The sequence below is a fragment of the Leptonychotes weddellii genome, chromosome 11 (genome assembly GCF_054177405.1).
Source record: "Leptonychotes weddellii isolate Sample4059 chromosome 11, ASM5417740v2, whole genome shotgun sequence".
Taxonomy (NCBI): Eukaryota; Metazoa; Chordata; class Mammalia; order Carnivora; family Phocidae; genus Leptonychotes; species Leptonychotes weddellii.
The window spans coordinates 92,521,050-92,534,245 of record NC_138379.1 but is presented as its reverse complement, the minus strand read 5'-3'; the positions used below and the strand labels follow the sequence as shown (position 1 = coordinate 92,534,245).

The following is a 13,196-nucleotide window of genomic DNA, read 5'->3' as shown; positions in this document are numbered from 1 at the left end:
TGACCTTAGGAAACTAAGGTCATATATGCTAACTAAAATTAGCAGCCACATGTCCTTTGCCTAAAGTGAGCCACAGCTGAAGGATGGACAGAAACAAAGGGAGGCCCATTCTGTTTGAAATTGTGCCCAGGACTTCACTGGTCGCATAATCGTTATGAGCGCGAGTGTTTAGTACTACACAGACTTAACAGAAGCACCACAAGGCTCAAATCAACCTGGAGAGTTTAACAAATCCATAGCTCTGCCTCCGGGTGGAACCGTTTAGAAATATAACAGAAAGACTGAAAACTGCTCAGCATTGCCTGTCTCCCTCGAATATAATTTTCTTCTTTGTAAAGCTGTGGATGAGTCAGTAATCACTAGAGCAAACTTCAAAGGCTCGTGGAAAATAGGAGTTGTAAGTCAACGCGGTTGTATTCCTGGAAAGTCCCAGGCAGCCACCTCCATGGGAAGCACCAAAGAGGACTGTGTGTGACTCAAATAGGATAAGAGAATCCAGTCAAACTCCACTGAAAGCAGAGTCTCAGGTCTGTGTGGTTTGATTTGTTTGTTCTTTTAAGCTTCTATTTTGTTCTTTTCTTGGTTTACCTTCTATAAAGGCAGTATTTAAAACTGTTTACGAACAGTGAGAATATCTTCATTTGTTCTTGTTCTCTCTCACTTTGTTTTGTTTTTTGCCTTATTCTTTGAAATCCGTCTATTTTGCTTTCAGACCAGTGCCTCATGATAGCATCAATAATAATGAAAGTACTGAGAGAGGTCATACTCATTATCCTCTCATGATGGGACACACTCTGTGCTAAAGTCTTTGTATGGTGGCTTCCAGACTTCGGGATGCATTAGCATCACCCAGGGAGCTCAGAAACACCTCAAAGTCTGGGGGGCACCCCGGGACCATGAAATGAGAAGGTCCAGGAATGAGAGCCTGCCATCAGCATATTGCTGGAGACCACTGCTGTGTCTTCCTCATTCCAAACCGCCTTCTGGAATAGTGTGATTGTGGTGGCCGTCTGGGGAAGCGTAGCATACCTACCCTGGTGTTCAGCTGTCTGGCGTGGATCGCAGACCCCATTGCCCGTGAACTCTGTGACACTGAACACTCTCTGACCTCACTGTGCCTCAGTTGCTTCTTTCATAAGGTGAGACCAATAATTAGGAGCTACCTCGCAGTGTGTGTTTAAGCTTCTTGACCTCATGAAAAATTCCCAGTAATAATACACAGAATTGTACCTCAATGAAGAGAAGTAATGGGTTTTGAAAGAAGGCCGACATGGAATTTAATCCCATTTTCAGAATTCCCTGGCCACGTGGCCTTGCATAAGTTCTTTCCCTTCTCAGAGATGGTTTCCTTTGGTAGAGACAATAAAATCTGCCCCACAGATTTGTTTGTTCTAGGGATTTAATAATACGGTGTGATGTATTAGTGGAACATAATAAGCCCTCAGAAATTCCTTGCCATTGATATTGTATCGTAATTCAGCATGGTAAGTATGGACATCGAGGTGCTTCTCAAGAAGCTATGGCAAAGCACAGGTGGGACTCCCACCACAGATGCGGACATGGAGGAAGGACGGCTTCATGGAGGACACAGCATTCGCTAATTCAGAGGGTCTGATACGGAATCTTGCGGTGTATCTCCGAAGTTAGCTTGCTGAAGTATACCCCTAATTATGAGCACACTTACAACGATTTCACCTTCTATTTATTTTCTTGCGATTGCACAGCTGTTGGGTTAAAAGTCCAATCATCTATAAAACTCTTGACCCACCGTGACTTTATCTGTTGCCTATATCAGCACAGCGAACGGAGAAACAGAAATAAAATGGAAATGATTATGAAGCAATATATGGTCTTTATAAATCATACTTGAAGTTACTTGAGAAATGCATCCTCCAAGTGACACTTGGAGTCATTTGGTGCATCCTATTGAATGACTTTTTTCAAATCAAGTTCCATATATATGAAAATTCTGCTAGTACCATTTCTCTAAATCAAAGTTATTATACTTTATACCTACAACAAAGAACAAAAGAGAACAAACCTTGTTTAAACTCTCTTAAGACCCCACAGCAAGGTACTCTAATGACATCCTCAGTGAGGTTTTTCACTGCCTACATAGAGATCTGAGTGCACTGTTGGTGTGCCCACGAGACCCATCATCTTCACTATTTACTTAGTTGTTTGTAGATATTTAAACTGTTTTCTATGATCATGTAATTACCATTCCTCAAGTCACTTTTCTTCCATTCCCGTAGAGTTTCAGATGTGTATAATGATGGAGACAAAATTGTTAGCATTTAAAAAATCAATCCTGTGAGAAGCACCTTTATAGAAAGGGCTTGGAAGTTATGAAGAGACTTCTGTAAGTCTATATTTTAAAATTATTCTATGCTATTTTTGCCAAATTACTTAAAAGGTAGAAAATGCTGGTCTATTTTAAAAGACAGTCTTACTCAAAACGTTTCTCAAGACCTTCTACATCTTATTAAACATTCATGGTAAACAGTGCCAAGAAGCGAATGGATGCATGCCACCCTACCGCAGAAAGGCAACAGACTGAGTACAGCCCACTTTGGGGGCATAGCTGTCATAAGGAATACCATTTCTGATGTAAGATCAGTCAACAGCTTCACATTCTATGATTATTTTCTGTTTCCATCAGAAAGTGACGAGCTGTATTCTCACAGGGTCAAAATCTGACTTCACTGGAGAATGTTTTTCCCTAATGAAAGGGAAGTCTGATAACCATTTATTCCTAGAGTTATTGAAACCTATGTAAGACTTTTGTTAGCAAAATTAGAACAAACAGCAATATAGAGCTGCAAGTGGGAAACCTAGAAGCTGTCGTCTTCTGCACTCAAAGCACTGTCAGGAAAGCAAGGGAATTAAAGGTGATTACAAGCAGGGGGCTTCTCTCCCTTTAGATCATGACTCCATTTCTGGGGCAGAACAACGTCTAGCACTTGGTCAGTACTCAACGAATGTTTGTTAAAAGAACAACATAACTAAAGATTTCACTTAATGCAAACTGGGAAATACGTTCTTAATGTTATGAATGATTACTACCAGTAACAATTTCATATGGGATGGGCACTAAATTTGAACTCTGGAGTTTATATTGTTTAATGACATGTTTGGTGATCGGGTCCTTGTGCACCTCTCCAAAAGTGCCCTGAATCATTCTTCCCTTGCTCAACCTGCTCTAGGAGAGTTCACTTTCTTTCTGGTCATCAAAAACCTAGCCTTTTCCCCACTTTAAGGTCTTTGCACTTAAGGTCCCATTTGCTTGGCAGGCTCTTTCCCCAGCTCTTAACATGGCTGACTCCTTTCTTGGTTCTCAGCTCAAGTTTATCTCCTCAGGATGCCTTTTCTAACTGCACATGTCACACTCCGCATCTCCCAGTTCCCAGCACACTTATCCTATCACCCTGTTTGCCTCCTAACCTTGACCGCAATCTGACATGGTATTGTTATATTATTTATTTACTTGTTTATTGTCTTTCACCCACCATTTTAGAGCGCTTTATCTCTTTGACAGCAGGGCGCATTTTATCCAATTCTTCATGGTCTCTGTAGCATATAGAACAACATCAGAAACGCTATGGTACATGCTTAATAATTTAATGTTAATATTTTAGTCATATTTATGTCTATATTTAATATAGACATTTAACTTTTAAATTATGTTAAAAGAATTCTTTTTCTTCCTCTGTAAGATGTACATGTGAAAAGCTTAACCCAGTGACTCTCTAAACACCTGGTAGCAACAGCAACATAACACAGAGGAGGAAATATTTGCTTTATGTGGGAGTGATTTTGTGAATCCAAGCTTCATAGTACCATTAAGGTTTTTACACTGCTGTAAATACCGCGAGATCATTAGATTAGGTTTCTGATTATTCAATACAAACGTAAGGATCAGCAGTGAAAAAATTGAGCAAACAGATGAAAAGTTCTCAAATAAAGATGTTTAGAATCCTATAGAAAAATAAATCTGTAGTATTTACTTTTACTGAAATACATGGCGTCATGGAAATGGAACTGAACTTAAGTAAAAGTGTAAGTAATCATACGCTTCTTACTCCAAAATCTGCTATTTGGTTATTGTGCAGCTAAGGTAGATTTAAAATAATATTTTGGCGCTTCCGTGTGTTCTATTCATTAGAAGCTTGAAAGAGTGGCTACAGTGGCTTTTACAGTGTCAAACAGGGTGTCTGTTAATTCGGGAAAGAATTAACAGGTGAAGTGAGGCCAAGCCTTACTTACTTATTTGCTACGATATGGGGATAAGGAGTATTTCAGCCAAATAATAGATACTTCCTTTTTTCCCATTTGCTTACAGCATGTACTTTGGTGTAATGACACCATTTCCTCTTTCTTTTAGGCACAGTGCAATCTCACAATAAGTGTGCATTTCTGGAGTACACATTACTATTATTTTATACATCCCATTTCTTTTTATTCCACGAAGACTGTTTTACCTGTCACTATTGACCCATTGAAAGACCTGTCTTCCTTTTATTTAATGTTAATCTTGTATTTCCTATATATTTTTTTTCTACCTGGAACTTAAAACAATGTCAACCTATAAATTAAAATCAGCAAAACATATAGATTACATAACATTAGAAGAAAAACCTCATTCATTTTGGTCAACACAACAAGGAAATCATTCTTCCTTTTGCCTTTGGGATAAAATAATTTCTCAACTCCATTAATTCATATTAACAAATATTATCTACTACATATAATCAAATCTTTATTGTAAAACACAGGATAGAAAGTATCCAAAAGTCATCAAATAAATATCAGTTCAATAGCTGTAGGTTCAAATGCTGTGAATCTATATTATACTAAATGTCACTAACATCTTATTGAAATCAGAACATTAAGGAACTTTAAAAAATATGCTATAAGGCTCATCTTCTTTATATTTCTTTTCCATTCTTAGAAGAAAAAAAAATACTGTTACCTAAGGCTCTCTGTGATTTAAAATAATAACAGTAATCAACTATGCATTATTTGCTTTTTTACTCGCTTTTTTGTTCATTTTACAATTAAAAACACTGAGGCTATGTGTAGAGAATAGTAGAGACAACTTGGCATTTTCTAATAAAGTGTTAATAAATAGAACTAATTTGGAGGGAAGGTATTCTGCTGTAAATTGCTTATAAAAAGTTGATTTATTCAAATTAAGTTCTCTATTGATGTCCCTATAAACAGGCCATTAATTTACTCATTCAGTCAGCAAACATTTACTGAGTGCCTACTTTATGCTAAACACCAAGGAATAAAGATGAATATGACAAGATTTCTGCCCTCCAGATGTTCACAGCCCAGAGCGATGATAGATTTGTAAATAAAACCAGGTACACTATTACATGACAAGTGTGGTAATAGAGTTATAATTGGAATACAGGGGAACTGGAATACAAAGAGAACAAATAATTGTCTGAAGGCAATGGGAAGTGATATGAGAGCCAAGTAGAAAAGAATTTGGTAAGTGCAAAAGGAAAAAGGGTCAGGGGAAGTTAAAGGAATGAAATGGTGAAGCGACAGAGGTTAAAGGAGCGATGCCATGTGAGAACACCACCATTTGTCCTATGGGCAGAAGCACAAAGAATGAAATTCAGCCTTTGTATTTGCCATGCCTGTGAACGTCACATGCCGTGAAAACAAACCTGATGCAGTAAGGCAAGTCACTCCTGGAATTGCACTAGTACCATCTCAGAAAATAGCGGTCATTGGATCATGAAGAAAAAATCCTGTTGAATACATATGACAATTTGTTTATGGAATTAAAAGAACCAGGTATAGAATGGATGTTTTTTTAATTTTTTTTTTAAGATTTTATTTATTTATTTGATAGAGAACGGGAGAGAGAGTGAGAGAGAGCACAAGCAGGGGGAGCAGCAGAGGGAGAGGGAGAAGCAGGCTCCCCACTGAGCAGAGAGCCCGATGCGGGGCTCAATCCCAGGACCCTGGGATCATGACCTGAGCTGAAGGCAGACGCTTAACTACGGGAACCACCTAGGGGCCCCTAGAATGGATTTTTTTTAAATGATGCCTGCCTCAAGGACATTTGCTTCTCAAGTTTAAATACCAGCTGCAATGTAGCCCAAGGACCAAAAATGAAAGATAATGAACAATGGCAACTTTCACCATATTACCTCCAGAGAGTTGATGTGTGGTCCAGTCTACCCAGCATCTTCATTAGTGAATTAAAAGGTTGTAAATAACACCACACTAATGATATTCACAGATGATGGCAGGTTGGAAGCTGTCTCACTGACACCACCATTCACTGTGAAGTAACAACAGGGAGAGAATAGCTTAGAAATATTGGTAGACAAATCAAGTGGGAAAGATCATTTAGCTTCAGATTTAAAAAAGGAGCAATTGAACAACCTGGAGAGGAAGAAATAAGATGTACAGAAACAGAAAGTGACAATACCAAATGTTAGTAATATACAAAAGCAAAAGTCATTTAAAAATCTCTAGAGTTCCTTTCTCTCTCTCTCTCTCTTTTCCTCTCTGCCTTAGTTGGGAGAAGTACATCAAGGAAGTTATGAAATAATAGTCACTGAAAAATGGAAGGTGATCAAAGGAATTAACTGTCTATGACATGGAGGATAAGAAATATAACAGCTACTTCTCTGAAGAGTTAGGAGGTAAAGGACTCTTTCAACAGCTAAAATCAATACAGTAAAATGAATGATGAGCTACATTTGGAAGGAAAATACCCTCAACAAGATTATGTTTTAAAGAAGGTGACAGGAGAGGAAGATGGTGGTGGAGTGAGAGGACTCCAGGCTCACATCGTCCCACGAACACAACGAGATAACTATCAGATCATCCTAAATGCCCCAGAAATCACCCTGAAGACTGAGAAAACAAACTCCACAACTAAAGGGAGGGAAAAAGCCACGGCTAAGAAGGTAGGAAGTGTGGAGATGTGGAAATGGATCATAGGTGCTATACAGGGGAGGGAGTCGTAGTCGTGGAGGAGGGCAAGAAAGAGGTGCGCACAGGGCAATGCACAAGAAGGATGTTCCCCAAAGCCATTGGCTTGGAAAATGAGAGGGGCTGAATTTCATGAGTTCTTGCAACAAGCAGGGCTTAAAGCCTGAAGTTTTAAGGGTCAGTGGGCTTGGCTAGGATAGAGCCTGGAGGGCACTGCCCTACCGCTGGAGAGAAGGCAGGCAAACAACTCGGGGACAGACAGTGTGGAAACAGTGATCTGAAGAATACTTGGGGCACACAGTGGAGAGATTATTCACTCTTCTCAGAGTGCTTCCCTGGAAGGTAGCATTCACAGAGATGCCTCTCTGCAAACAAGGGAGCTGGCCAGCACCATTTCCTTTACACCCTGCTCCTCAGCATAAACACAGCCACTGGTAGGAGGCAGCAGAGCACTAAACCAGCCCTGCCAGAAAGATCAAAGGGGACTCCTTGAGTGGAAAGGAAAGACCAAAAAATGACAAGGACAAGAAAGGAACAGAGAAAATCTCCAGAAACAATGACAAAACAAATAGTAAAATGGCAATAAATACATATCAATAATTACTTGGAATGTAAATGGACTAAATGCTCCAATCAAAAGACATAGGGTATCAAAATGGATTAAAAAACAGTATCTTTATGCTGCCTACAACAGACTCATCTAGACCTAAAGACACCTGCAGATTGAAAGTGAAGAGACGGAGAAATATTTATCATGCTAATGGATGTCAAAAGAAAGTCAGAGTAGCAATATTTATATCTGACAAACTAGACTTTAAAACAAAGTATAAAAAGAGACAAAGAAGGGCACTATATAATCATAAAGGGGACAATCCATCAAGATCTAACAATTGTAAATATTTATGCACCCAACATGGGAGCACCCAAATATATAAAACAATTAATAACAAACATAAAGGAAATAATTGATAATAACACAGTAACAGTAGGGGGCTTTAAAACCCCACTTACATCAATGGAAAGATAAACAGAAAATGAACAAGGAAACAATGATTTTGAATGACACACTGGACCAGATAGACTTAACAGATATGTTCAGAACATTCTATCCTAAAATAGCAAAATACACATTCTTTTCTAGTGCACATGGACATTCTCCAGAATAGATCACATATTAGGTCACAAAAGAGGCCTCAACAAATACAAAGAGATTGAAATCATACCATACACCTTTTTTGACCACAATGCAATGAAACTAGGAGTCAGTCACAAGAAAAAAATCTTATAGAACTTCAAATACAGGGAGGTTGAACAACATGCTACTAAATAATGAATGGGTTAACCAGGAAATAAAAGAAGAAATTTTTAAAAATACATGGAGACAAATGAAAATGAAAACACAGTGGTCCAGAGCTTTTGAGATACAGCAAAAGTGGTCCTAAGAGGAAGATATATAGCAGTAGAGGCCTACTTCAAAAGCAAGAAAAATTTCAAATAAATGACCTAAGCTTACACCTAAAGGAGCTAGAAAAAGAACAACAAAGAAATGGAAAGACATTCCATGCTCATGGATTGAAAGAACAAATATTGTTAAAATGTCTATATACACATTTAATGCAATCCCTTGTATCAAAATACCACCAGCATTTTTCACAGATCTAGGACAAAAAATCCTAAAATATTTTTGGAACCACAAAAGACCCAGAATAGCCAAAGCAACCTTGAAAAGAAAATTTTGAAAAGAAAAGAAAATTTGAAAAGAAAAGGAAGGGAAGGGAGGGGAGGGGAAGGGAAGGGAAAAAGAAAAGCTAGAGGCATCACTATTCCAGACTTCATGCTGTAGTGATTAAAACAGTATGGTACTGGCACAGAAAATAGATCAATAGAACAGAATAGAACACCCAGACATGAACCCACAACTAAATGGTCAATTAATCTTTGACAAAGCAGGAAAGAATATTCAATAGGAAAAACAGTCTTCTCAACAAATGGTGTTGGGAAAACTGGATAGCAACATGAAAAAGAATGAGACACAAAAATAAATTCAAAATAGATTAAAGACCTAAATGTGAGACCTAAAATCATAAAAATCCTAGAGGAGAACACAGGCAGTAACCTCTGGGATATGGGCCGTAATAACTTCTTACTAGATATGTCTCCTGAGGCAAGGGAAACAAAAGCAAAAATAAACTATTGGGACTTCATCAAAATAAAAACCTTCTCCACAGCAAAGGAAACAATCAATAAAAGGTGTTGGTGAGGATGCAGAGAAAGGGGAACCTTCTTACACTGTTGGTGGGAACGTAAGCTGGTGCAGCCACTCTGGAAAACAGTATGTAGATTTCTCAAAAAGTTCAAAATAGAGCTACCCTATGGCCCAGCAATTGCACTCCTAGGTATTTACCCAAAGAATACAAAAATACAAATTTGAAGGGATACATGCACCCCTATGTTTATAGCAAAATTATCTATAATAGCCACATCATGGGAATAGTCCAAGTATCCATCGATTGATGAATGGATAAAGAAGAGGTGAGATATATATATATATATATATATATATATATATATTCCATTATATATATATATATAATGGAATATTACTCAACCGTAAAAAAAAGAATGAAATTTTGTCATTTGCAGTAACATGGATGGAGCTAGAGAATATTATGCTAAGTGAAATAAGTAGGAGAAAAACAGATACCATATGATCTCACTCATATGTGGAATTTAAGAAACGAAACAAACAACAAAGGGGGAAAGAGAGAGAGAGGCAAGCCAAGAAATAGACTCTTAACTGCAGAGAACACACTGATGGTGACCAGAGGGGAGGTGGGCAGGGGGTGGGGGGGAGGGAAAAGTGTGATGGGGATGAAGGAGGGTACTTGTGATGAGCACCAGATAGTGTATGGAAGTGTTGAGTCACTCTATTGTACACCTGAAACTAATATTACACTGTATGTTAACACACTGGAATTTAAATAAAAACTTTAAAAAAATAAAGGAGAGGGTGGGAAATCTCTCCCTGTACACCTAGATGGTGTACATTGAGAAAAAGTATACATTGAGAAAAAAAGCTGTCTTTAGAGTCCTGTCTTCAAATAATTTATAAGCTAATTTGATGGGGGATAATTTAGAAATATTACAATTTGGAGGAAAGTGAGAAAGCAAAAGTGGAGATCAAGGGAGGAAGGAGCCTGTAAGTAGGGACTCAGGAAATCCCGTAAGACAAGGCATTGAAATGAACATAACGGAAGAGTTTTTACAGCCAGATTTGGGAAGGTGGAGGGCATTGTTACTGATTCAAGGACTTATGTTTTAGTGTTTGTTTGTTTTAATTCTGGAGTAACTTACAGGAAGATAAATAAACTCTAATGGAACTTAATATATTGTGATCCCTGAGAATCCCAAATGCCATATAAGAAACATACAGTGTGATGCCATAAATTTCACATTTAGTCAAAAAATACATATCCCCAGGAAGTCCCTTTCCAGTCACTTATTCACGACACTCCCCCAATTGTGGTCCATTTTCTCCCGAATACAGTGACAATGCATACAGCGGAATCAAAGAAATCTCTCTGGAATTCACATCTGTGTTCTTAGAGAGAATCTGTGTCTTTCTCTTGGATTACGTGCATCTTACATGGTCATCTGTCTGTAAACGTGGATGCAGCCTTTCTCAGAGGTCCCGTACTTAACGCCTTGTCCCATGACTGGTGACAGTAAATCTGAGCTGAAAATGCCAACCAATGGAAAAGCACAGCGGTTTTTTTTGTTTTTTTTTTTTAAGATTTTACTTATTTATTTGAGAGAGAGCACAAGCAGGAGAAGCAGCAGAGGGAGAGGGAGAAACAGGCTCCCCGCTGAGCAAGGAGCCCGATATGGGACTTGATCCTAGGACCCTGAGATCACGACCTGAGCAGAAGGCAGACGCTTAGCGACTGAGCCCCCCAGGCGCCCCAAAGCGCAGCCGTTTAAGGCAAAGGTAACAGAAGCTTCCTCAGCATTGCTCTGCAGTATGTGAATGGTGGTGAGTCCTACTCAGTATTTCTGAGAAGTTACAGAAAAGGAAAAGGACATTAGGAAGTTTGACCTGGTTGGAATGTGTAGGATTTTTGAGGGACAAGGTGAGAGGGAGGATGAGTTTAGCGTTTGTGTCAGCTAGGCTAGAATTTCCCCCGAGACCGAGCCAGAAACTACCAACGACCCGGGGGCCACCGGTCAGGCGTGGATCTCATCCAGCTGCTGTGGGGACTGAAGCACAAACAAATGGGGGGTCTTCAAGAAACAAGACCGTAAACAAAAATTATGCAAGCAAAAGACCCTAAAACTTTAGCTGCTGCCTCTGATACCAGCATTATAAAATCAAAACCTTTGTAAACTACCATTTTTTTTTAATGAGTGGAAAGTTTTTCAGTGTTTCCGATTTTCTGTTTCAAATTCTTATCCTTCCGTCTCCCAGATAGAGCCAATTAAATAAGCTTAGGATGATGGTTTTCAGTTAACTTGAAAAAAATATGCATATTTTTCTCTTCAAGACTTCTGGCCAGAAATAAAGAAAGAAATTCTGAATTCTTAAGTCCTGTGTTCTTTCACGCAACTCATTTATGAAGATCTTTTGATATTCAGTCAATGGATATCAAAATAGATTAAAAAGATCAGTGTGAGGACGACTATAGGGAAAAAAATAATGGAATTAAGAAGAAAGAGACTGAAGAGGAGCTATCCCAGTGGAAAAAGTTATACATCAGAGATGGCAGAGCAGAAATATGCGTTCTAAAGAAACAACAGAAAGACAGGACTAGTGATTCAGGATCACAACCAGAGTTTTTACTCTATTAACAGATGATCGACAACACGAGGACAGAAAATATCCTGAGAATAAAGACCTCTATTGAACTTGATGAATCTGATGGGGAGAATAACACCTTTAGGTACTAGTGAGAAACAGTGCACTCTGTGCTGTGTTGAGTGCATTAAACCTAAAAAAAAAGAGAAAGAAACAAGCTTTATGGCTATATCCTCTGCTGGTTTTTGTACAGAGAACAAAATAAAATCATCACCAGCTCTCAACAAACAGAAAGGCCAAAAAAGGAGTTCCTGTCCTAGAAAATCGTTGAGATATCTCAGACTGATCTTTTATTATAATAAAAGACACCAGGGGCATGTCTTTCTAATCAAACTGCAGAGAGCGTCCATGCTCCTTGTGCTAGGTTTCTTGTAGTTCCAATAAGCCAGTAAAATACTGGTAGGGACTCAGATATCACAAAGAGGTTAACCAGTGTTTTTCAAACTTCTTGTTTGTTCATCTCTCTCCTAAGGGGATTTTTAAAATGTATTTTTTCCTAATCACCCCTACCCCCAAATGATATTTTAATTCCACAGACCCACTGGGCATTTCCTTATGGACTATAGCCCTTTGAGAATGTGTGAGTTAGTCTATATCATGTTTTTAGGTCATTTCCAGACTTAGGGAAGGAATCATTTGTACATTTATTTTTTTAAGATTTTATTTATTTGTGTATGTGTGAGAGAGAGAGAGAGAGAGAGGGAGACCACAAGCAGGGGGAGAGGCAGAGGGAGAAGCAGACTCCCTGTTGAGCAGGGAGCCCGATGCGGGCCTCGATCCCAGGACCCTGGGATCATGACCTGAGCCAAAGGCAGACGCTTAACCGACTGAGCTACCCAGACGCCCCTCACTCGTGCATTTAGGTATAAATTACCCCTGCCATACTCTCTCAGGAGTAGATTTAGAAACCTCTTTTCTTTACTTTCTTTCCCTTTTTTTTTTTTTTTTTTGCTTTTACTGCAAGCTGTCCAGTAAAGTCCTTTAAATTGGGAATGACGTCTTGTTCACAGTAGTATCTCTAGCACCTATCTCAGAGTCTGTCACACAGATGAGGCCTGATAAAGATTTGCTGAATGCATGATTTATAGTGAAAGCCCTTCTATATTTGTTACAGGACATTTCTGGAAAGGGCTGTGTCACATCTGGGATGTGCTAAAGCACATTTGTATCTAGCTTCACGACTAAATTGCTACTTAAAGTGAAAAAGGCATTTCTTAATTTACTTTTCTTTTTTTTTTTTTAAGATTTTATTTATTTATTTGACAGAGAGAGACATAGTGAGAGCAGGAACACAAGCAGAGGGAGTGGGAGAGGGAGAAGCAGGCTTCCCGCGGAGCAGGGAGCCCGATGTGGGACTCGATCCCAGGACCCTGGGATCATG

General features: G+C 38.8%; 1 long non-coding RNA gene across 1 annotated transcript in view; it reads left to right on the top strand.

Moving 5' to 3' along the window:
* Positions 1-336: 336 nt before the first annotated feature.
* LOC145716340 (uncharacterized) overlaps positions 337-13,196 on the top strand; it is a 103,045-nt gene continuing 90,185 nt past the window's right edge. Inside the window, exons 1-2 of the long non-coding RNA XR_014138965.1 lie at positions 337-527; positions 713-1,139. This is a non-coding gene — a long non-coding RNA (uncharacterized LOC145716340). The remainder of the gene's footprint in view (positions 528-712; positions 1,140-13,196) is intronic.